Source organism: Engraulis encrasicolus, chromosome 23 (assembly GCF_034702125.1).
Source record: "Engraulis encrasicolus isolate BLACKSEA-1 chromosome 23, IST_EnEncr_1.0, whole genome shotgun sequence".
NCBI classification, from domain to species: Eukaryota; Metazoa; Chordata; class Actinopteri; order Clupeiformes; family Engraulidae; genus Engraulis; species Engraulis encrasicolus.
In genome coordinates, this window is record NC_085879.1 from 14027541 (window position 1) to 14032540 (window position 5000).

General features: G+C 44.3%; 1 protein-coding gene across 1 annotated transcript in view; it reads right to left on the reverse strand.

Annotated features, from left to right (window-relative positions):
* Positions 1 to 5000, reverse strand: part of LOC134439570 (dedicator of cytokinesis protein 2) — a 338998-nt gene that overhangs the window by 182182 nt on the left and 151816 nt on the right. The window lies entirely within an intron of this gene.

Below are 5000 nucleotides of genomic sequence, written 5' to 3' on the forward strand. Positions count from 1 at the left end.
AGTGGCACATAGACGCTCAAAAATAGCTAAAAATAAAGAATGCCTCCAACACCCCCCCCCCACACACACACACACACACACACACACACACACACACATATGTTCACGCACGCACACGCACTCGTCCAAATTATACCCTGTAGATACAAGAGAGCGATTGTTATAGAGAGAGATAAAGAACAGATAGAGACACTTAGAGAGAATCAGACACACAGAAACACACACACACAGAAACAGAAATAGAAAACGATTTAGAGATAGATTGGGAGATAGAGATGTCTTTATTGCCGTAGAATCATTACAGAAATAACATCATCTGATAGGTCACATAGTAGGTGACCCAGACAACACAAAACTGTGGAAACAAGTCAATCAGACACACACAGACTCATATAAACACATAAACTCACATACACGTCCAATTCCGAAGTGTTATGTGCCCAGGTAGAGAGACTGAGGTACTGTGCATTATACGGATTCAAGAAATAAAACAAGCAGCAAGCACACACGCACGCACACACACACAGATGCACGCTGAGCTGACCTATCTCTCTCTCTCTCTCTCCATCACGCACGCATGCACGCACACACACTGAACTGATTGCACGCAGACACACACACACACACGCACACACGCACACGCACACGCACGCGCACGCGCACGCACACGCACACGCACACGCACACGCACACACGCACACACACACACACACACACACACACACACACACACAGGGAGCGGTGTGTTCAGCAGAGCTGATGGGCCCCTAATAGGGTTGCCATTGACTGAGATTGGTGCAGCTCAATGGCCAATGGGCCAGATAAGAGACCCTAATGAGGGCTTATAGAAGACTGATCGCACACTGGACACTGGATGAACAACACACAGACGGACAGAATAACAGACAGAGGGGGAGAGAAGGAGAGAGAGAGAAGACTGATGGCTGGACACAAACACTGGATGAATACACAGGCGGACAGAGAGAGGGGTGGAAGGAGAGGGAGAGACAGAGAAACAGAAAAGACTGATCACTGGACACAGACACTGGAAAAACAGACACACGGAGAAAATAAGAAAGAGAGAGAGAGAGAGAGAGAGAGAGAGAGAGAGAGAGAGAGAGAGAGAGAGAGAGAGAGAGAGAGAGAGAGAGAGAGAGAGAGATCAGCAACACAGAGACGGGCAGAATAAGAGCAGAGAGGAGCAGGGAGAGGGGGAGGAAGAGAGATAGAAAGAGAGGAAGAGAGACCCGTAGGGGGAGAGACAGGGGGCGAGATGAGATGGTAGGAGATGGGGCAATGGGGGGAAGTTGAAAGAGGCTGAAAAATAGAGTGAATGAGAGAGGCATCAGGGAGAAAGAGAGTATGGGTGGAGAGAGGCAAAAATAGACTGGGGCAGTGACCCTGGGTCTGTTATTGTACAGAACCTGTCTATCCATGATTGTTTAAGAGAGAGGGAGAGAGGGAGAGAGCGAGAGAGAGAGAGAGCGGGAGCGAGAGAAGATATATGGGAGAGTATGTTTGTTTAGATAGAAGTTATAAGGTAGAAGATGGAAAGAGAATGTGAAAAGGGAAACCGAGATATTGACAGAAGAGTATCTGTGTGTGTGTGTGTGTGTGTGTGTGTGTGTGTGTGTGTGTGTGTGTGTGTGTGTGTGTGTGTGTGTGTCATTACAACTGAGGTATGCACAAGAGAATCTCTGATTACACGGCACATCAAGTCTTGAGGCAAATGGGCTACAGCAGCAGAAAACCACATTTGGTGCCACTCCTTTCAGCTAAGAACAGTAAAAAGAGGCAACAATTTGCACATGCTCACCATAAACAACACTAGAAGATCGGAAAAATGTTTTCTGGTATGAAGTCTTGATATCTACTGCAACGCTCAGGTGGCATGGTCAGAATTTGGCATCAACAACATGAAAACATGGATCGACCCTGTTTTACACAAATGAGCCCATTTATATGGGCATCAATAAACCTTTTATGATCAGGTTTTTGGAGTTACCAGTTAATTCGGGCGTTCATGTAAACTGAATAAACAGTTTTCATAATCGGTTTGTTGCCGTTGTCGGTTTATGAGAAATCCGATTTGCACAGGTAGGTTTTTGGCTAATAAACTGATTTCTGAAGACATGTATCCAGCAAAATCGGGTTATTATCAGGTTATTGACATTGTAGAAGGATAAGTAGCCAATCACAAGCCTTAAATTCTAGCTTCACGTCTCACACTTTAGTGGAACACAGGCAACACACGGACGGCATATAAACAGCAATACATCGTTTACTCCAATAACCTGTTTATTCCAATAACCCGATTATTGCCGCCATATAAACAAGCTCAATGTTTCAGGCTGGAGATATAATGGCATAAGGATATTTTCTTAGATAAATTGGTACTAATTGGCCCAAATTATGCTCTGTTAGAATGCCACAGCCTACTCGAGTATTGTTGCAGGCAGTTAGGCCAGTTTTGAAGGCAAAAAGCGGTCCAACCCAGCACTAAAGAGGTGTTCCTAATAAAGTGGCCGGTGAGTGTGTATCTACAGTGTATCCGCACCAGTTTCTGTGACTGTAGGAGTGCTTGTCCTTCTGTGTTTAAGAGTAACAATCTTCTCCGAACTGGCTGTGCTGGTCCCCTGCTCTCCGTTATATTGATCTGTACTGGTCACTGATTGGCTCCAGCTAGTGTGTGTGTGTGTGTGTGTGTGTGTGTGTGTGTGTGTGTGTGTGTGTGTGTGTGTGTGTGTGTGTGTGTGTGTGTGTGTGTGTGTGTGTGTGTGTGTGTGTCTCTGTTGGTGTGTGTCTCTGTTGGTGTGTGTCTTGGGACTGTATGGGTGTGTGAATTTGTGTATTTGTGTCAACCTGTTTGTGTGTCTGTGTGTGTGTGTGTGCGTGTGCGTGTGCGTGTGCGTGTGTTTAGTACTTTCATTTGGATTGAAGCACATTGAAAGTTACACAGATCCAAATACTGATGGAAATCACAGCAGAGTTGTAGAGGGATAATCATACAGTTAGTCTGTCTAATATTGTCTATGGATAAATATGACATATCCGTTTCCAGATGGACAAACTGCCTATGAAGACAGAGATTGAACAATCTTTTTGCTGTTGTTTTGCAGAGTTCAGATAGCTGCAGTCCTGTTAGGACAAGTTTGTGTATATGCTCAAGGCTCCCAAATACTTAAACAACTAATCTGCATTGGTACCCAAGGTCCACAATGGTATTGACTAATGCACACAAACGCACACACACACGGCAGCATATGAGAGTCCTAACCTCAAATCACCTCCGGCTGCAGCAAAAAAGGCCAAGAACTTGAAAGGGACACTGCATCAAGAACCTTCAACCACCAACACGCACACACGCATGCACTCTTTCAATAAAGTCACTCACTCATTCCTCTCTCTCTCTCTCTCTCTCTCTCTCTCTCTCTCTCTCTCTCTCTCTCTCTCCCTCTGTCTCTCTCTCTCCCTCTTCCTCTGTCCCTCCATTTTCTTCTTATCTCATCAATCTCTTTCGCATTAATCTACTTAATTATGCATTCATCAATCATCCCGTCATGGCGTCCACGACCCCGTCTTCCAACTTTGCTGGCCTTATGCTTCCTTGCACTTACTTCCTTAGTTAATTCATAAGTCAGGGGTGCCGCCCTTACGTAATTACATGTCATTAGGACGGGAGCTTACGTAAGATGTATGGGCTGTTAATGTAAGGATTAGAGCCTAAGGATTACGCACAGCACAATGGAAATCATATGAATGATTTCCACAAATGCTGTGGAATGATGGCATAAATGTCAAACGCGTTGGGGATCAGTTGGCCGCACTGTCTGACAGGCCAATAACGACTAGATGGGTGACCGTGGCTTGACATCTCTATAAATAGGTGTTGCCATCTCATATCACAATCCAGGAGACGTGTAGTTTTCAGTTTTCATTTTTTAAGGTCTCTGTTACACTGTGTCTCCATAACGATGTACAAAAAAGCTTTTTTCCCCAGTAGGGCAAAGGGGCAGGGGCTTTAGCACCACCTTGTCCCTATCTGTGCACTCCTATGAGTCAGAGAGAGCTTCATTGCCAATTTCTTCAAAAATGCGCAATGTCCAAAGGAATGGAAATGACATTTATATGGGCCGCATCCGTAACAAGACAGGACAGGAAAAATATGAAAGTGCACCGGCAACACAATAGAATATCCTAACCTAGCCCAATCCAAGATGAGAGGACAAAAGGGAAGTTTTACTTGGAAAACTTTGTAGCACTTAACGCCAAAAAGCCTTTCGGTGCCTCTGTGTCTGTCTCACTGAGCGAATGATCTCTTGCACTGCCAGGGCAGGACCAATCACCATCAGTCTGAAGTTTGATCGCCATGGCTTTCTGTTGTTTCAACCCTTTCAGGCCCAAAAAAGCACTTTGGGCCAAATCCATAATGGCCCTTCATTCCGAAGATGTAGACACACATTTTACACACAAAAAAAGTTTTTTTGGGGGGGTCTTTCATGTTGTTATACAAAGTAGACAATGTACAAAAAGATACTAAATGTGTCAATATAATTGAGGTATTTATGGCCTGAAACACCGGTAAAATGCACACTTGACAGCAGTTCTGTAAAATGACAAGACCAAAAGAAAGTTACAGCTACTGTAAAAAAAAAAAACTTTGCTGCACTTCAAGCCAAAAGCCTTCCACTGGAGTATCTGCCTGTATGACTTGAGTGATCTCTTGCTCTGTTGGGGCAGCACCAATCACCATGTAGTCTGAAAGTCTGAATGGCTTGGCTTCCTTATGTGTCTGCCTACTGTCAACCCTTGTCAGCTCCCAAAGCACTTTGGGTTACATCCATACTGGCAACCCCATCTCCACGTTGTAAAAGCAAATGTTACAAAAAAGACTGTTTGGTTCTTGTAGTTGATGTAGGGATAAATTAAAGTTTTTTTTTCTGGATTTATGGTGCTACGTGTTTGTCCATTTTCTTGTCTGTTTGAATTAGTCACATATT